General features: G+C 45.2%; 1 protein-coding gene across 1 annotated transcript in view; it reads left to right on the top strand.

Annotated features, from left to right (window-relative positions):
- The window catches only part of LOC126199600 (uncharacterized), a 1,222,178-nt gene that overhangs the window by 152,295 nt on the left and 1,047,996 nt on the right, over positions 1–21,887 (top strand). The window contains exon 2 of the mRNA XM_049936527.1: positions 8,947–9,017. The gene's annotated coding sequence lies outside the window, so the exon portion shown is untranslated. The remainder of the gene's footprint in view (positions 1–8,946; positions 9,018–21,887) is intronic.

Genomic DNA, 21,887 nt, shown 5'->3' with positions numbered 1-21,887 from the left:
TTCTTTACGTACTACACGAATATGTAATAAAAATGGGGGTTCCTATTTTAAAAAAAACGCAGTTGATATCCGTTTGACCTATGGCAGCGCTACCTAGCGGGCCAACCATAGCGCCATCTGGTTTCCCCCCCTTCAAGCTAGACGAGTTTCGTTCTTTGTAGTTTTTTGGTTTGATGCTTATTTCGTGAGATATTTGGCCCAGTCACTATCAATGGACCACCCTATATATATATATATATATATATATATATATATATATATATATATATATATATATATATATATATATATTAGCTGCAATAGTAGTCCAGTTGAACTTGAAAAGAGGAACCATTCATGACAGTAATCAAGACCCCATTATGTTTAAAATGAGCTATACTTATTTGCCTTTTTATCACCTGTGAAGCTTAGACGATAACATTTACACAATCTGGCACTGTATTCTTGCAAAACTATACTTTGCAATAAACTGAGAGTACTTTAGCCAAATCCTGTCTAACTTTAATTTTGTAGTTTCAACTTCAACGTTTGCTAATCATTTTACATTTGACAAAAAAAAACTACTTTGAGATACTTGAATGCAAGAATTGTTTATTTAAAACAGGGTACGCGGTTTAAGTACCACTTAGGAGAGGACCCTGCATAGGCTATTGATCGGGATATAAGATATGGTTCCGGACACAGATTTATAACATTTGGATTATTATTAAAACCACACACACAAATTAAACGGTCCATGGCAATATACAGATCTGGATGTATGAAGTTAGTGAAGCGGTGGCGACATTTTGGTGGCAAGCGACATGGTGGTTAGCCACAGTCACGCCTCAATGCTTGTTCCCGATTTTTTGGCACAAAACAAAACCATAACCATTTTGTTGCCTCAGCCATCGTACTCGCAGCTGCGATTTCTTTTTGTTTCCTAGGCTGAAGAGAACTATGAAAGGACGTTATTTTGTCATCATTGATAAGATAAAAACAGAATTGCTGAAGGAGTTGAACACTATAACGAAAAGTGAGTCCGAGAAATGCTTCCAAGATCGGAAAAGCGCTGACCAGTGGGACGACTGGGCCTTGGTTTCCAAGTCATACCTGTGTACCCGTGTTTCGCATCCTACTATAATCTGCCTTAGAAGTTCTGGATCGTTGTCGACTTTATTCAGCAATTCCTGTGCGATGCTACACGACTACTTTGTAGGGACAAACTTGATGCTGATGAATAAATAATGATTCTTTAAGAAAAACAGAAATTCCCTTTTTTTCATCACAGCTCGTGTCAAAGTGCCACGAAATTTCAACATCCAACTGAGATGTCATCATCAACTGATCTGATATACTGAGGTTCTGTCATGCTTTTTATGTCTTATTTATATCTTTTAACACAACCCAGGATACGCGTCCTGGGGTGACTGTCGCCTTCCATCCCCGCTGACACATCACAGACGGCGTTACTGATATACTTGTCTACTTGCGTTCTAGTAGTATTAGCACCCTTGCTTAGCAGACGTCTGGAGAGGTCTAAATCGACCTACTCTTCGTACTGCAGCCGCGTGGGATTATCTGAGCGGTCTAGGGCGCTACAATCATGGACTATGCGGCTGGTCCCGGCTGAGGTTCGAGTCCTCCCTCGGGCATGGGTGTGTGTGTTTGTCCTTAGGATAGTTTAGGGTAAGTAGTGTGTAAGCTTAGGGACTCATGATCGTAGCAGTTAAGTCCCATAAGATTTCACACACATTTGAACATTTTTTTTCTTCGTACTGGTGTACGCAGAAAATCAAAAGTGGTAAGTCTGGAGCCTTGCGAATCCGTAACTGAGTCGATACACTACTGGCCATTACAATTGATACATCCCGAAGATGACATTATACAGACGCGAGATTTAACCAACAGGAACAAGAAGCTTTTCAGAGCATTCACACTAGGTTGGCGCCGGTGGCGACACCTACAACGTGCTGACATGAGGAATGTTTCCAACCGATTTCTCATATACAAACAGCAGTTGACCGGCGTTGCCTGGTGAAACGTTGTTGTGATGCCTCGTGTAAGGAGGAGAAATGCGTACCATCACATTTCCGACTTTGATAAAGGTCGGATTGTAACCTATCGCGATTGCGGTTTATCGTATAGCGACATTTCTGCTCGCGTTGGTCGAGATCGAAGGACTGTTAGGAGAATATGGAATCGGTGGGTTCAGGAGGGTAATACGGAACGCCGTGCTGGATCCCAACGGCCTCGTATCAATAGCAGTCGAGATGACAGGCATCTTATCCGCATGGCAGTAACAGACCGTGAAGCCACGTCTCGATTCCTGAGTAAACAAATGGGGACGTTTGCAAGACAACAACCATCTGCACGAACAGTTCGACGACGTTACCAGCAGGATGGACTAGCAGCTCGGAGGCCATGGCTGCGGTTACCCTTGATGCTGCATCACAGACAGGAGCGCCTGCGATGGTGTACTCAACGACGAACCTGGGTGCACGAATGGCCATACTGGCATATCACCCGGAGTGATGGTATGGGGTGTCATTGGTTACACGTCTCGGTCACCTCTTGTTCGCATTGACGGCACTTTGAACAGTGGACGTTACATTTCAGACGTGTTACGACCCGTGGCTCTACTCTTCATTCGATCCCTGCGAAACCCTACATTTCAGCAGGATAATGCACGACCGCATGTTGCAGGTCCTGTACGGGCCTTTCTGGATACAGAAAATGTTCGACTGCTGCCCTGGCCAGCACATTCTCCAGATCTCTCACCAATTGAAAACGTCTGGTCAATGGTGGCCGAGCAACTGGCTCGTCACAATACGCCAGTCACTACTCTTGATGAATTGTGGTATCGTGTTGAAGCTGCATGGGCAGCTGTACCTGTACACGCCATCCAAGCTCTGTTTGACTCAATGCCCAGGCGTATCAAGGCCGTTATTACGGCCAGAGGTGGTTGTTCTGGGTACTGACTTCTCAGGATCTATACACCCAAATTGCGTGAAAATGTAATCACATGTCAGTTCTAGTATAATACATCTGTCCAATGAATACCCGTTTATCATTTGCATTTCTTCTTGGTGTAGCAATTTTAATGGCCAGTAGTGTATACAAGTGTTGGACAGAAATATGGAAACACCAAAAAGACAACGAACTAGCGTGCCTAATACGACGTAGGAAAACCTTCGGCATTCAAAATAGTTTCCAGTCATCTCGAGATGGATAAGTGATTGCTCTGTAGGTTTTTCGAGGGTATCGTATATCACAGTGCACGCAAAATATTGGAGAGTTCAGAGAACGATGATGGAGGTGGATAGCGAATACGCGTCCTTCCCTCGAAAGTAGACCACAAAGGCTCAATAATATTCAAATCTGGTGACCGTGGCACAAAACCAGTCCTGGGCGATGCGAGCTGTGGGAACAGGGGTCGTGTCCTCTTGGAACACAGTTTCACCATTGGGGAACAGATACTGTACCATGGCGTGGACCTGATGAGCCAAAATGGTCACATGATCCTTGACGGTAGCGCGACCTTGCGCAGGAACAATGAGCCCATGGAATCCCACGATGTGGCCGACCAAATCATCGCCGAAAGCCCGCCATGTTTCACCCTTCGGACGTAAACTCAGCCGGAATTTAGAAACAGAGCAGAACAAGACTCATCCGACCAAATGACTTTCTTCCATTTTTGGCTTCAGCACCACGTTTTCCTGTTAGGAGCATTTGCATCACTCATGAGTGGCCTTGGAAGTCCAACTTGTCCTGCGGTTCCCTGCTCCTGGGGCGCTCTTGCTGTTGTTCTGGTGCTGACAGGGTTCGTGAGTGCGATTTTCAGTTCTGCAGTGACTTTTGCAGCTGTCGTCCTCTCAGCCGCGCGGAGTGGCCGCGTGGTTTTAGGCGCCATGTCACAGACTGCGCGGCCCCTCCCGCCGGAGGTTCGAGTCCTCCCTCGGGCATGGGTGTGAGTGTTGTCCTTAGCGTAAGTTAGTTTAACTTAGTTTAAGTAGTGTGTAAGTCTAGGCACCGATGACCTCAGCAGTTTGATCCTTTAGGAATTCACACACACACATTTTTTCGTCCACTTACTATTCGTCACAATCCTATTCAGTGGCTTTGTCTGTCACAATCGCCCAACACTGACTTATTTCCGTGTCGTGATTTAGTTGCTACAGGTTTTCCGCTTTACCAGCGTCATGTATAAATCTTCGATGCCGTGCCTCTTGAAATACCAAACACTTCTGACACCTTGGTTATGGAAGCATCCACTCTACAGACACCTATACTTTTCCCATTCTCGAATTCACTTAGCTGTGATATAACGCACTCAAAACTGCTCAGAACGCATTTCTGACCACAACTGGTAACTGTAAAGTATTGAGGATATTACACAGGTGCCATTCTTAGTGAAATACAACAGTTCAACCTAAAGGCTTGGCTAGCATCCGCATTTATTTCCTAGCATGCATTTCTCGCAGTGTTCCAACATTTTTGTCCAACCCCTGCAACTAGTAGTCATCATTTGTAGATGATCCACGGTAATCGGTCGGTTGTATACTGAGGTCACCACAGTAACATTATTGCCTTATTGCAGCATAAGGTGCTTTCAGTTTACCTTCCATGCACTATCATTCAATCCATACTCTGCGCTTTCGCAGTGTTTTATCGCTGCGGTTGAGATTTCTCCAACCTACTCATTGCACGAACTAGGCTGTAACGTGCGAGCGAGTCGTCATAACCAGATCATATAATTTCACTACAAGCACAGCCATGTTAAATGACATCCCGCTAATCGACTCAGAAGAACATTTCATTTGTATATGCAAACATCTTGTGTCTCATAAAGTTTAAAATTCTCAGCATAGTTTAATTGTGCTCGTACAGTGATGTGTAAATGCATTTGTTAATTATTTGATCTGAGACCAAATATCCTATTCATGTAGCAAGTTGCATATTTAAAATGATTGTTTTTATGTGCGTAACACGCGGCGCCCACACCAAACCAATGATTTATCAGGAAAAGAATCACAACGGGTGCAAAGCAAGAAAATGGAAATATTGTAATTGATAAAAATGAAAGGGTGGTCAATGTAATGAAAATCTTGCAGAGGAAAGATGGAGATTCTATAGTGTATAACTACAAACTACCAAGGAACTGTACTGAACTAGGCGCAGGCCCATACATACGAGGAATTGGAGTGCAAATCTTAAGGGAAAAAAAAAAACCATGATGTGTCACTGACAAGTAGCATAGCTCGATGAAGCTTGGACTATAAACAGAAAGAACTGTTACAGTACAGTAAAGAAAGCAACTGGAAGAAATACACAATGAAACGAACAGAGATCATACTTTCATTGAAAGACAATAATTACACTAAAGTTACCGCGATTTATGATGCTCCCCTGGACACAAAAAAAGTGAGTCATGGTTCTCAACAGGGAGTGTGATCACCACTTACGGCGACTGGTGCTCTGTAGAGTGCTCCCATGCTGGCCACAAGATAGGTAAGCAGTTCCTGTGGTAGGACGTTCCATTCCTCAAACAGCGCTGTTGACGACCGTTTGATAGTTGTTGGCGCATCTGGACGTGCGGCAGTACGTCTCTCCAACGCATCCCAAACGTGCTCCAGGAATGGACAGGCCAGGCAAGTCCATTCGCTGACTATCCTCTCGTTCCACGAGCTCCTCCACCTGAACTGTTAGATGATGTCACCCATCGTGATACATAAAGATGAAGCCAGGGCGGAATACACCCCTTAAAAGACGCACATGGAGAACGACTGCAATGTCACAATAGTGTTGACCAATGAGTGCACCCGTGTTCAAAGAACTGGATGTCAGAACACTGATGTAACATTATGCCTGCCCACACCATAACACCTGGACTACTAAAACGATCATATTCATCAATGTTCCCAAGTTCATTAAATTTTCCTATCTCTCTCCGTATGAGGGTATATCTAGAATTACTATTCAGACTGAACCTACTCTCATCCGGGAAGAGCATCCTACCGCAGTCCTCATTGGTCAGCCCCTACGTTCTTGGCACCATCGTTAAGATGCCTCAATGTACGGGTGTCAACAGAACTCGACCCACTAGACGTCGGGCTGAGACCACCCCCAACAGTCTCTGTGCCACTGTGGAGTGTGAGACTGTGTGCCTTGCATACCTGGTAAATGTGGTTGCAATTGCGGTTTGGAGTGGATACCTCCTTGGTTCAAATGGCTGTGAGCACTATGGGACTTAACATCTGAGGTCATCAGTCCCCTAGAACTTAGAACTACTTAAACCTAACTAACCTAAGGACATCACACACATCAATGCCCGAGGCAGGATTCGAACCTGCGACCGTAGCAGTCGCGCGGTTCCAGACTGAAGCGCCTAGAACCGTTCGGCCACACGGCCCGTTTGATACCTCCATGCCTGTTGTGCTCTGTAGCTGTCATCTGCTGCTGTAGTTGAGTGTGGTCGACCACTTCCTCTTCTTTGGGCAGCAGTACATGTGGTCCGGAACGTCCCCATGCTCGTGAAACAATGGTGTGAGCAATATCAAACTCCTGGGCTACACTCGTGAAGTTGCGTCCTTTCAGTTTCCGATGATTATTCCACGTGTGAAATCGTCGACATTACGTGTCTGAGCCGTGTGGTAACGAATAATTCCACCACACTGCACTGTAACTGCACGCTGTCTTTTCCCATTCCTTCAAGTGCCTCGTGTTGCGAGCCCAACCTCATTTGGCGCTATAACCATGCTGAGATCACGCCATGTGACGTCCACTTTCCTGTGCACAACTGGGAGACCGTGGCAACATACTCCCGTCCTTTCATTCATTTCCACCCAGCAGGTCATATGTTACTTTTATCTATCACACCGTTAATTTTTGCATAGTAGTGTAATACTTGACCATCGTATTTACCAAGCACTCGCTGTTATGAAAGTTTCTGGCAGATTAAAACTGTATGTCGGACCGAGACTCGAACTCGGGACCTCTGTCTTTCGCGGGCAAGTGCTCTACCGACTGAGCTACCCAACCACGACTCACGACCTGCCCTCACAGCTTCAATTCTGCCAGTACCTCGTCTCCTACCTTCTAAACTTCACAGAAGCTCTTCTGCGGACCTTGCAGAACCAGCACTCCTGGAAGAAAGGATATTGCGGAGACATGGCTTAGCCACAGCCTGGGGGATGTTTCCAGAATGAGATTTTCACTCTGCAGCCGAGTGTGCGCTGATATGAAACTTCCTGGCAGATTAAAACTGTGTGTCGGACCGAGACTCGCACTCGGGACCATTGCCTTTCGCGGGCAAGTGCTCCACCAACTGAGCTACCCATACACGACTCCCGAGTTCGAGTCTCGGTCCGGCACACAGTTTTAATCTGCAGAGTGAAAATCTCATTCTGGCACTCGCTCTTAGGTGGTGAAATTATTTTAGAAGGAGCGCCTCCATATGGTTAGCATGTATCAAACATTAACACTTAGCGTCGATCCCTGGACCTACTCTACAAGAACAATCGCTTCCGTTTCTGCTCTTGAGCCATTGTGTTCTGATACTAGGCATACAAATCACAGCACCAAGGACGAGTTCTGCGACATAAGCGAAAGTTGGTAGGGGCGTTTGTACATCTGAAAAATGATGTCTATTCAAATTTCGAGCCAGTCCCATAAGAGTGTGCTAGCACCGTCACTACGGAGTTGCAAATCAGTTTTGCTTCAATTAAACGCTGTAACGGTCGTGAGCATTAGCTGTCATTGAGATTGAACTCGGTGAGTTCATGTTAGTCAAGAATGCCTTTAAGGCGACAAAGACGCTGTTATCAACACCTCCCTGGGTTTGAATGGGGTCCTGTAATCGATCTACGGGAAGCTGGACTTTCTCTCCGCTATACTGCAGAAAGACTTGTCAAGAATTTAGTCACTGTAAATGACTGCTGGCAGCGGTGGTCACGCCAGTGTAAGATCGCAAGAAGACTGGGTTCTGGATGGCGACATAGCGTGTGGCCTAGGCGTATCGTACTGCGTCTGCAACGGCAATTTCAGCGCCATTTGGTACAACAGTGACACAACGAACTGTTACAAACCGGTTACTTGAAGGACAGCTCCGAGACAGACGCACTGTCGCGTGCATGTCATTGACCCGAAGCCATCGCCATTTGCGAGTTCAGTGATGTCAAGCGAGAGCTCGTTAGAGAGCAGCGTGGAGGTCTGTTGTGTTTACTGATGAAAGATGGTTTGGACTCGTTGCCAATGATGGCCGTGCGTTGGATAGAAAGAGGCCAGTTGAGGGCCAGCAACCAACGTGTCTGCGTACTAGACATACTGGACCTACACCTAGAATCATGGTCTGGGGTGCGATTGCATGTGACAGCAGGAGCACTCTCTTCGTCATTCCATGCACCCTGACTGCAAATTTGTGTGTAGTCTGCTGAGTCCACCTGTTGTGTACAGGATTCCAGTGGTTGTTTCCAAGGAGATAACGCTCGTCTACATACTGAAGTTGTAACCCAACATGCTCTATAGAGTGTCGACATGTTGCCTTGGTGTACTCGATCACTAGATCTGCCTCCAGTCGAACTCAATGGGACGTCATCGGACGAGAACTCCAGCGTTATTCACAATCAGCAGTAACCGTCCCTGTACTGACAGACGAAGTACAAAAGGTGTGGAACTCCATCCCACAATTTGACAGCTGACACCCATACTACACAATGCATGCATCTTTGTATGCTTACATTCAGCATACAGGCGGTTATACCAATTATTAATATACCACAACTGTAATGGCTTATCTCACACTTACATTAGCCTGTGGTCTTGCAATATTAATCATCTAAATATGATTCTGCACATTACTCTGCATGAATTATTTTTTAGTATTGCGATTTTTTTCCGTCAGTTTGTCTGTAAAGTAACTTGTAGCTCATCATATCTTGTACTGACTATAGTATATTCCTATTCCAGGTCACAGGAGGCGGCCATGACAGTTCCCCAGCCACGCTGTGAGTGGGCATCACTGGACTGCTGAGGATTATGTGAGTATCCTAAGCAGCTTTGTGGCTGAATGCTAAGGATGGTGTGGAGCATTATGTGAGTACCCTAAGGAACTTTGTGGCTGAATGCTAAGGATGGTGTGGAGCATTATGTGAGTACCCTAAGGAACTTTGTGGCTGAATGCTAAGGATGATGTGAGTTCCAGGAACAACTAGCATCTGCAGTACTATGGATGAGGTGGGTACTCCGAACAACTTGCCCCTGTAGTACAAAGGATTTTGTGCGTACTCAGATGAACCTTAAGCTTAAGGTCAAAAGAAGGTGAGTATCCATAAGCAACTTGTTTAGGTATCCATAAGGAACTTGTTGCTGCATTGCTGCGAACGTCCTGTAGTTGCAGCGATAAAGATTATGTGGGTACTCCAAAGACTGAAGCGCAAAGGGTGATATGGGCACTCCAAACTCCAGAACCGATAACAGTGTGAGTGTATTTACTATTCACTTTTTCGTAAGTTATAGCATCGATTTCGGGCTTTGTTTCCGGGCTACTCTGTAGATATATCATGAAATATTCTTGCTCCAGTTCACGGTTACTGCATTCAGTCATTCCTACCAAGTTCCCATCTTGTTTATTTGTATTTGGTTTAGTTACTGCTTCATATGAAAGGGTGCGTTTGAATAGTGCTGTACTTGAATACGATTTGAACAGTTCGAGCAGTTGTCGTTACAGCTCGAAGAATTTCGGTCGTTGCTCGACAAATTGATCGCTGCACTATCTAAAGACTTCTGTTAGTATTATCTCCATGATGTGTCATAGCTTTAGTAATGTATTAAGGATTTTAATTACAAAAAATAACAGCAAAACCTTTGCTACAGTCTCTTACAGAGGCGGAGCATATGCAAACACAGTCACTCATAAATAAGTGTGTGATTACAATCACGATTTAATCTAAGCTTCGTTTTTTAGCTCGTTCTGCGACTTAGTGATGTCTGTTGGTATTGTGTCCACAACGGGTCTTGCCACTGTTATATATTCTTGCGATCGCAATTACAGCCAGTTAGCATGATTTATTTCGTTTATTAAGAATTCAATTCCCTATTAAATTTTCTTTATTGTTTCATCTCAATGTTACTATCTTAGTTTTAAAGCCGCGAACCTTTTTTACGCCTTGTTCTAATTTGAGGACAGGGAACGAATTACTTATTTGCAACTCACTTGGTTAATTATTACAACCATTAATAACCGAATAAAGCACCGTATTGGGATCAGAGTCGCGTAATAGTTTTGAAGGACAATATTTCCGCCTTTGACTGTTATATTTACATGAAAGAATCACAGTAACTATTTATACATGGTTTTAACAAATAATACAATTATTATTTACTATAGATTAATTTACGTACAACAGGAATTTGTACGGTGATAGGATTTGTGATCATTTCTAACTGTGTTTCGCGAAACCTCAGACTTCAAGCAGAGCTGTAGCTTGTGCGTGTGGCAATTTTTTAGTTTTTAGTAAAGTCAAATATCACGTGATTGTCCCGACAGCATTCGATACTGTATCGAGGTCTGCGCTTACAGTGAAATCTCGAGCTTGTTCGAACGCGAGTATCGTTTGCCCAGTCCAATGTTCGACTATATCCTAGTAACTGCCCTTCATTCAATCCATACTGGTTATAAAAATGCATGTATGTCTACATGTACGTTCCACATCTCATTCTACACTACTGGACCGATTTCAACTGGACTTGGTACACGTATCACCAGTTGTATGGAAAGAATCGGTTGGAGGTAAGAACCTGGTACCTATCAAAAGGGGGGAGGGCAGGAGTGAAGAAGCATTGTAGCTACGAGGCGCGAGTACCCATACTTAAAGTCATCCAGTATTTGAGAATGAGAGCACTTAGTAACTTGCAACGAACGTCAAACATAATTTGAACCCTTTAAGAAATTTTTTCTCGCTTATAGTCCACATAAAATGATGAAAGGAAAAAAGCTTATCACTTACTACATTTTCGTTGTTCGTGTATTAAAACTGCCGCATCAGCACGACATTTTCATTTATTACTTCTTTACTACTAACTATGTTCGTGACACATTTTGCAAACAGTATGCATATATACCACTGAATATATCTGCAAAATTATATCAATTTACTATACATGGCCTAGGAGATATGACGTCACAAACACTGAGATTTGTGAAAACTGCCACGTTTAAATTTATTACGTCTTTGCTACTGACTCTAACCGCTAAAAGCTTCCCAGACAGTATCCACATATGCTGCTGAACGTACCTACAAAATACACTCCTGGAAATGGAAAAAAGAACACATTGACACCGGTGTGTCAGACCCACCATACTTGCTCCGGACACTGCGAGAGGGCTGTACAAGCAATGATCACACGTACGGCACAGCGGACACACCAGGAACCGCGGTGTTGGCCGTCGAATGGCGCTAGCTGCGCAGCATTTGTGCGCCGCCGCCGTCAGTGTCAGCCAGTTTGCCGTGGCATACGGAGCTCCATCGCAGTCTTTAACACTGGTAGCATGCCGCGACAGCGTGGACGTGAACCGTATGTGCAGTTGACGGACTTTGAGCGAGGGCGTATAGTGGGCATGCGGGAGGCCGGGTGGACGTACCGCCGAATTGCTCAACACGTGGGGCGTGAGGTCTCCACAGTACATCGATGTTGTCGCCAGTGGTCGGCGGAAGGTGCACGTGCCCGTCGACCTGGGACCGGACCGCAGCGACGCACGGATGCACGCCAAGACCGTAGGATCCTACGCAGTGCCGTAGGGGACCGCACCGCCACTTCCCAGCAAATTAGGGACACTGTTGCTCCTGGGGTATCGGCGAGGACAATTCGCAACCGTCTCCATGAAGCTGGGCTACGGTCCCGCACACCGTTAGGCCGTCTTCCGCTCACGCCCCAACATCGTGCAGCCCGCCTCCAGTGGTGTCGCGACAGGCGTGAATGGAGGGACGAATGGAAACATGTCGTCTTCAGCGATGAGAGTCGCTTCTGCCTTGGTGCCAATGATGGTCGTATGCGTGTTTGGCGCCGTGCAGGTGAGCGCCACAATCAGGACTGCATACGACCGAGGCACACAGGGCCAACACCCGGCATCATGGTGTGGGGAGCGATCTCCTACACTGGCCGTACACCACTGGTGATCGTCGAGGGGACACTGAATAGTGCACGGTACATCCAAACCGTCATCGAACCCATCGTTCTACCATTCCTAGACCGGCAAGGGAACTTGCTGTTCCAACAGGACAATGCACGTCCGCATGTATCCCGTGCCACCCAACGTGCTCTAGAAGGTGTAAGTCAACTACCCTGGCCAGCAAGATCTCCGGATCTGTCCCCCATTGAGCATGTTTGGGACTGGATGAAGCGTCGTCTCACGCGGTCTGCACGTCCAGCACGAACGCTGGTCCAACTGAGGCGCCAGGTGGAAATGGCATGGCAAGCCGTTCCACAGGACTACATCCAGCATCTCTACGATCGTCTCCATGGGAGAATAGCAGCCTGCATTGCTGCGAAAGGTGGATATACACTGTACTAGTGCCGACATTGTGCATGCTCTGTTGCCTGTGTCTATGTGCCTGTGGTTCTGTCAGTGTGATCATGTGATGTATCTGACCCCAGGAATGTGTCAATAAAGTTTCCCCTTCCTGGGACAATGAATTCACGGTGTTCTTATTTCAATTTCCAGGAGTGTAATATCGTTGCACGACACGTGGTTGAGAAGACAGATGTCATAATCACTCAGACGAGTGAAAAATTGCCACTTCTTGCATGTCCTTTAAATTGATTATCTCTTTACTACTACCTCTATTCGCAAGATATTTCGCAGATAGCTTCCAAATATACGACTGAATGTACTCGCAAAATCACATCATTGTACGATGCGGTTTTCAGGAGATATGACGACATGAAAAATGAACTGCGTGAAAATGAAAATGTAGGGTGAAACATACGGGTAACATACACAACTGACCATTAAGATTGCTACACCACGCAGATGGCGTGCTACAAACGGGAAAATGTAACCGACAGGAAGAAGATGCTGTGATATGCAAATGATTAGCTTTTCAGAGCATTCACACTAGGTTGGCGCCGGTGGCGACACCTACAACGAGCTGACATGAGGAAAGTTTCCAACCGATTTCTCATACACGAACAGCAAGTGACCGGCGTAGCTTGGTGAAACGTTGTTGTGATGCCTCGTGTAAGGAGGAGAAATGCGTACCATCACATTTCCGACTTTGATAAAGGTCGGATTGTAACCTATCGCGATTGCGGTTTATCGTATAGCGACATTTCTGCTCGCGTTGGTCGAGATCGAAGGACTGTTAGCAGAATAACGAATCGGTGGGTTCAGGACACTAATACGGAACGCCGTGCTGGATCCCAACGGCCTCGTATCACTAGCAGTCGAGATGACAGGCATCTTATCCGCATGGCTGTAACGGATCGAGCATCCACGTCTCGATCCCTGAGTCAACAGATGGGGACGTTTGCAAGACAACAACCATCGGCACGAACAGTTCGACGACGTTTGCAGCAGCATTGACTATCAGCTCGGAGACCGTGGCTGCGGTTACCCTTGGCGCTGCATCACAGACAGGAGCACCTGCGATGGTGTACTCAACGACGAACCTGGGTGCACGAATGGCAAAACGTCAATTTTTTCGGATGAATCCAGGTTCTGTTTACAGCATCATGACGGTCGCATCCGTGTTTGGCGACATCGCGGTGAACGCATATTGGAAGCGCGTATTCGTCATCGCCATACTGGCGTATCACCCGGCGTGATGGTATGAAGTGCCATCGGTTACACGTCTCGGTCACATGTTGTTTGCATTGACGGCACTTTGAACAGTGGATTTTACATTTCAGATGTGTTACGACTCGTGGCTCTACCCTTCATTCGATCACTGCAAAACCCTACATTTCAGCAGGCCGCATGTTGCAGGTCCTGTATGGGCCTTTCTGGATACAGAAAATGTTCGACTGCTGCCCTGGCCAGCACATTCACCAGATCTCTCACCAACTGAAAACGTCTGGTCAATCGTAGCCGAGCAACTGGCTCGTCACAATACGCCAGTCACTACTCTTCATGAACTGTGGTATCGTGTTGAAGCTGCATGGGCAGCTGTACCTGTACACGCCATCCAAGCTCTGTTTGACTCAATGCCCAGGCGTATCAAGGCCGTTATTACGGCCAGAGATGGTTGTTCTGGGTACTGATTTCTCAGGATCTATGCACCCAAACTGCTTGAAAATGTAATCACATGTCAGTTCTAGTATAATATATTTGTCCAATGAAGACCCGTTTATCATCTGCATTTCTTCTTGGTGTAGAACTTTTAATGGCCAGTAGTGTATTTATGAAATGCGTTAAACACGTGTGTGTGATACATGCGTACTCTGGTAAAGTCGCAGTTAAAAGACTCCTCTTATTATCCTGGGTCGATTTCAGCCAAACCTGATACACATATAACTATCTCGTGGTAAAAGATACTATGGGGGTATGAACCACGAGCCTGCTATTGGGGTGGGTGTGGTAACTTGGCTATGGAGACAGGTGGGGAGGAGGTGAAGGATAGGGAAGGGGAAGGAGGAGGCGGACGCAGATAGTTGGGAGGAGGAACTGGACAAGATAGAGGGAGGAGAAAATAGACAGAGACAGGGGAGGAAGTGATGGATAGAGAGAGGAGGGAGGAAGAAATTGACTTAGAGGGGGAAAGGAGATAGAGGAGGGAAGAGGAGAAGTACTCAGAGGGAGGAAGGAGGTGAATGACAGAGAGGGGGAGGAACCGTGGGGGGGCAGAGAGGGGGAGGAGGCGATGGGCAGTGCGGGAAGGAAGTGATGGACTCACAGAAGGTTGGAATGAATATATACCCGGACAACACCAGGTGCTCAGCTAGTCTTTCGGCATAAAAGCTTTTGAACTTCTTTCTTTGTAGTCTTACGAAGGTGCACGTAGGGATGATAAAATTGTTTTACAAGTTGCGAGGCCTCGTGAGTCGAATCAAGTATGCAACTCTACGTGTGCTTCCTGGGCTGACAAGGTGAAACTTTTGCTTATCCAAGGCAGACCGTGTTAAGTGCTATAGAGAGGACCCATAAAACTAGCAACTGATTTGGAAATCAAAATGTTGCACATAAAGGAACGCCCGTTGCCCTACTGGATATATGCTTGACTGTAATCACTGCCTTAGGGTGTAATAGGATCAGTATAAAGGTTTCCTTTCTAAATATTAACTGAAAGTCATGGATCCAGTTAAATTCACAATTTATTGAGTTAAATCATAACTAAAAATAATACATCGACAGTGAAATGAAACTATTAGAGTTTAAACAATAAAATGAAACAGAGTCGCCACAACTGAAAGTCGCTGGAAAATTAAAGTCGGAACTTCGGCAGATGAAGAAATGTTGCTACATTAATCACCAATAATTTACCAATGAACATTGACTTGAATAGCTGAGAACAAATCTACAATGTAAATAATTTGGAACAGAAAGACTCCTTCACTGTGCATCACTAAACTTCGCAGCTATCTTCGACATCAAATAGTAACGTGAGTTATCACTTGAAACAACTGTCCAAAATAAAGTAAAGTAATGGAGCGTGTAGTGTCTTCAAAACTCGCACACTGTATGAATACTTAAACTCCCATGAATTTAGCCCTTTTTAACGAATAGTGCTCCACGTTACTGCGTCCACCTATTGCATCGGATTGCAATTTTTCCACTGTCAGATCAAAGTTCGCGGCAGCAAACGGGGCTAAGCTGCACACTCAGCTTACTCGCGAGTGACATTTGCAGAACATCAGAAAATCCACCGATGAAGGGAGCAGGCAGCTCCGAAAACTGGAACTTGCACGGTGATCTGGAATTCTAAGACCACATATCAGAGGCGCAAATGCCTGTAACAGGGAAATGTGGCATTGAAGACATAAAATCAGGATTATGGACCAATAGAAGACAGTCATTAGGTCGGAAGCTACTCCTTCCACACTGTTTCCTGCTTCTGGCCGAGTTCACATCACGAGAGGGAAACATGGTGGAGGTTCGGTGACGATTTGGTCAGCCATATCGTGGTATTCCATGGGCTCCATGGTTACTCTGCAATGATTCATTACTGTCGAGGACCAAGTTACCATTCCGCCAGGTCAGGTCCATATGATGGCGCAATATCTGTTCCCCAATGGTGATATTGTGTTCCAAGACGACAGGACCCCTGTTCACACAGCTCGCATCATCCAGGAATTTTCGTGAGCAGTAGGACGAAACGTCACATCTCTCCTGGCTGCCACCACCAAATCTTAACGTTATTCTGCCTTTGTGGTGTACTTTGGTGAGAGGGGTGCCTGACCGTTGTCCATCTCATCATCGTTCCCTCAAGTTGCCCCTGCCGGCCGGGGTGGCAGAGCGGTTCTAGGCGCTACAGTCCGGAATCGCGTGACTGCTACGATCGCAAGTTCGAATCCTGCCTCGGGCATGGATGTGTGTGATGTCCTTAGGTTAGTTAGGTTTAAGTAGTTCTACGTTCTAGGGAACTGATGACCTCAGCAGTTAAGTCCCATAGTGCTCAGAGCCATTTGAAGTTGCCCCTGTTTTGCAGGAATTCTGCGATAAGATACCATTTCAAACCATACCTAACCTGTATTTATCCTTCCCCAGACGAATGGAAGCCTTTTTAAGTCACAACGGATTTCCTACTGTGTATTAGGCATGGTAACGTGTTCTGTTTTCTATATTTTTGTATTTTTGTCCATCCCCTGTACTACGGGGCACTTCAAAAAATATATCACTCATTATCATGGCACGACGAACAACTTTCATCTAATGCTGTGCTACACTCCATATTTTTCAACATATGAGGGTTGCCCAGAAAGTAGTGCACCGCACTTTTTTCTTCAACAATTCTTTATTGAACGTAATGGGAATTACACACATGAAAGCATGGTGTTTTATCAACGCACCCTATTTTTCCACGTAATCTCCATCCTTTTCTACGGCTTTCCTCCAGCGCGAAACAACGGTGTGTATGCAATGTCGGTACCAATCCTTGCCCTGGTGGCGGAGCCAGTTCTTCGCTCTGTGAACTTCCTTTGCTGATTGACAGATGCAGCGCCAAGTGCCGAGTCGTAATGCGTCTGACAACATCAGCTCGCTGCAACATCTCAGGTGTGACGGCCGTGGATGGTCTCCCCGACCACTGCAAATCGTGGAGCTCTGCCGAACCGCCATCTGATGACCTCACCCTCCGTTCACAGCGACCAACTGCAGTTCTTTTTGTATCCCGCCTGGAAGGCGGCACGTGGGTCTGCTCCTGTAAACTGAAGGGTAGGCCGAAGGTAGGGAGTGAGTAGGAGCAGGAAAAGGAGAAAATCTCTCGGTACTGCTCTTAGAAATGGTTTTATTATATCACAATAGTAACTGAATACATAACTTTGCAGCTGAAGAGCCCGTAGGTGCGAAACAGTATTCCCGTCGTAAGTAGTACAAAGTCTCAATAGCAAGCGAAGTGTCTCGACCGTGTGCTCTTGATCAAATGGGGAGAATCTGTAGCGGAGCTCGTAGAGCTCTCCCGCTCCGGCTAGAGTGCGCTGTCGTCGGTGTCTGTCGTAGTGCCAACCTAGCAGAGCGCACCTACTTTGTGGCATCGTAGCTATCGATACCACACTTCTGTCGACAGCAGATGCTTCATAGACTTTGCACAAGCGTTTGTGAATATGCCCCACAGTTTCTTTCTCTGCAGTGAGAAATTCAATGTAGGAACGTTGCTTCAAACGTACATCACTTACAGACGCGATTTTGAAACTGTCCTGCAACTGCGCTATCTCTCGGAATAGACGCAAACTTGGCGCGCTTACTCAGGAGACTTCAGATAATGCATACGTAACGTTTCGCATTCGTAGCATTGTTATCGTCTGAGAAAAAAAAAATGCGGTGCGTTATTTTCTGGGCAACCTTTGTTGTCACCAAGTATCTGAAAACAATTGTCCGAACATTCTAGCAGTCATGCAATTTCTCGACGACGGGAGTACCCTTTTGATATGGAACTTCTGACAAGTGCTGTGTGAAGGTCCTTGTCGTTGGAAAAGCTTTTTCCTCCAGATGCTCTTCCACAGTTGCCTGGAAATGTTCTCTAAAATGGCTGTCCATGGCCTGTATTCCCAATCTGTATCACCCACATGTGTGCTCCCTTGGTCAAATTCTTGGCACCAGATCACTACGGTGCGATGCGACATTGCTTTGGCCCACATACCAGCAGGAGTTTACGGTGAATCTATGTTGAATTTAGACGCTTTGCTCACAAGAATCGTAATGCCCTGCTTATTTCAACTTTGAAGTACGTTTCCAGTTGCTGCGCGATTTTATTCGCACACCGAGAGTAGGTCCGGTTCGAGAACATTTTTCCACGCAAGCGATTTATGATTTGGCGCTCCCTCCGGCCCCCCTTTCCCTCGTACACTTCCACCTGGATCAATTTTTGCTATCACTTGCGATACGCACCCTATACTAGCCTAGCACTTGGACACACTTCTCACAAGGGAATACCACGACATTGCGGTCGCGGATTTACTTGAAACTTTGTACATCTTTAGTAGGCCATTAAAACAACATAATGTGCAAGCAGTAAGGTTCACTAATCTGCCAATTCCAGAAAATCGAAGGGAAGTTTTACGCGTCTCTTATGTCACAGATGCACATGTGCGAAGGTAGTGGTCGTAAGATATTGTGGATAAGCTGTTAGAATTCGCTCTTATGAAGAAGGATATGTATAAGGTGCCGGTTCGAATCCACCTACGGTAAAGGTTTTGAATCTATACTTTTCCCGTCACTGGTCACATTATTTAATTTACATGACATTTGAGAGGTAATATAATGAAAAAAAAATCCCACGTGCATTTTCGTGACGTTGTAGTGAATTTCACACGTTATTTGACTACTTACTATTTTTAATTAAATTTTACAGAACCAGGGACATGTTTGGAAAGCCCATGTCAAACCACGATAAATAATGATGCAAATGATGTTATTCACAATCAGTAATACAGTAAGTTACAGTTCGCCAGACCACAAGAGTAAGGTACAAAAACTCGTCAGATGTGCTCTCGACATCATACGTTGCAGGATGGTATTTGTCATACACACATGGAAAACATAAACTGAAACGACATCTACTACATCGAATGAATGCAGTTTTCCCGCATTTACAGAGAATGTTCAGAGTCTCTAAGGGGAAGCACACCTCGCTGACATTTTGAAAAATTTCTGTTTCTTCCGGCAGTTTCGCTGTAAACCATGCGCACCGCAACATTTTGGGAAATGTCGATGCTGACAACTGGTGATGCACGATGAAATTTAATTAAAAATATTAAGTAGTCAAACAACATGAAGTGCACTACACCTTCATGAAAATACGCGTGTTTTTTTAATTATATGACATTTGAGAGGTAACATAAATAATATGACGAGTGATGAAAGAAATAGATTAATAATAATAACTTTGAGCGTCACTCGAACCGCCGCCTCATACACGTTCGTTTTACGAAACTCGCACGCTCATCACTTGCCCACCACGAATTGGAACGTCCGGTACCTTCGCACAGATACATCAGTTAGACGCGTAAAACTTCTCTCGCAATTTTCTCGGAATTGCCAGAGTAGCGCACTTTACTACAGAGTAGCGCACATTAAGACCGGCCCCTGCGCTGAAAGAAATATGAATGAAGAAAATGAACGTACATAATCGCTTTCTTACATTTTTATTGTACAGTTTCATTATTAACTATGTAATTAACAGTTTAAGTAACACTTTTACTTTTATTAGTTTAATAAGCATATTTTAGAAAGGAATTTAAAGTCTGTGTTCAAAATGTTCTCCGCCATCATCCAAGCAAAGTTGTGCACGTCGAAGCATGTTAAGAAAAACACTTTTCAGTACATTTCTCTTTGAATTAGCAACACTGCCTGTCGAACGCCACTTTCTCACTATATCCTGAATCGTTGATTTTGCAAGAGTATTACTTTCAGGAACTGTCACGAATAACTTTAATGGATTCAGACCGCACATATCCTTCAACAATGAGCACACGTTCTTCAATGTAGTAAGGCATGACAATGAAGAACACGGTTTATAACGACTGCTTTCCGTATGAACTACTCACACGCTACTGCTGTTGGATGGTGGCAAAGAAACTGACAAGCTAGTAATGCTACTCACGCGCCTTCGTAGCCCGGTTCGGGCCGGTTTTATGTATACCACTCTGCGCTTGCTCATAAAGTTGTTTTAATGGCCTACTAAAGGTGTGCAAAGTTTGAAGTAAATCGTGATCCCAACGTCGTGGCTTCCTCTTGTCAGCTTGGCGACCCAACAGCAAGTCCTTCTCAACCTGTTACTGAAACGACTGGAGTCGGGAACCTCGCAAAAGACCGTCGCTCACTGCGACACATAAAGATGCACATTCTGAATTGGCCAAACAGCACAAAACATGGACAGTCACTGACTGAGGCATCTGGTGAGGTCGGACCAGTCGTGATTTTGCACCTGTTCAAATGATGCTGAGTGTAGCGACAGTCGAATGAGCGGTTTTACATGCAATGGATGGAGGTAGTAGTTCAGGCCAGAGGTACTTCTGTGATGTTCGGGAGTGTTTTTTGTACCGTACTTCAGCCCCTTCAATCAGATTACCGTAAACGTGAACAAGGAGGTTTATTTCAACATTCTCGATGACCAAGTGTTTCCATTCCTTCTACGTCTTCCTGAGAAGTATGCTGTGGACACATCTGTCTTCTAAGATAACAACAGCCGCGTTAACCGGGCTTGTAACGCGATCGTCGCGATTTACTATTTAACTATCCTCCTTAATCAAATGTTGAGACCGTGAGCGTGTCGGACTACGAAATGCCGTATTACAACGAAAAACCTGAAAGCACACACAGTTGTGGCATCTTACCTAAGTGTCTTTGCGAATTTTCAAATAGAAATTTAAAAAAAGGAGAAAAATTAATTCCTGCTGACTTGATAAACGGAAGGTTGACGAAAGCAATACTCCTGATACACTTTCCTACCTCATAGCATACCATCATGCTAAAAACGGGTTGATACACCACTGGCCCTTATCGGAACAGTTACTCAGTTTCTAATTGACTGATAGAGTTGTTGGATCTCTTCCTGACGGATATTGTGCCAAATTTTGTCCAATTCGCGCGTTAGATCATATAAATCCCGAGTTGTTTGGGCGGCAGTCCCCGTAATGCTCTAAAAGTTCTCAGTTGCCATGTTGTCGTTTGTCGGTTGACGGGCAGCGCTATGGATGTCGGTTCACACATACAAACGTCCCTCGCTCCGTCACTGCCGCAACGTGACACGCATACGTGTCGAATAGGTCGACAGGGCAATACTGCCACCAACCGGAGCGCGTGGTGTCAAGTTTTCGTAGTTTAAAAATTGTGCGTTGTCGACGTAGACAACATTAGTAATTTTGCTTCCTACTGGCATCATCTATCACGGTTAAAATTTCGTTACACAATTTTTCTCCACTATATATATACATACATCAAAAAAAGTTTTGCATCACCTCGATTCCGAGAGTTACGGAACCTGTACAGAAAATTGGAATAGAGATCAACATAAACATCATTTCCGCCCTTTCTCTTGCTCATGAAAACCACACATTGCATGTTGTACTACCATACAGCGCTACCTTCAGAGGTGGTTCAAAAATGGTTCAAATGGCTCTGAGCACTATGGGACTCAACTGCTGAGGTTATTAGTCCCCTAGAACTTAGAACTAGTTAAACCTAACTAACCTAAGGACATCACAAACATCCATGCCCGAGGCAGGATTCGAACCTGCGACCGTAGCGGTCTTGC

The sequence above is a fragment of the Schistocerca nitens genome, chromosome 8 (genome assembly GCF_023898315.1).
Source record: "Schistocerca nitens isolate TAMUIC-IGC-003100 chromosome 8, iqSchNite1.1, whole genome shotgun sequence".
Taxonomy (NCBI): Eukaryota; Metazoa; Arthropoda; class Insecta; order Orthoptera; family Acrididae; genus Schistocerca; species Schistocerca nitens.
This window is presented reverse-complemented; position numbering and strand designations above follow the sequence as displayed.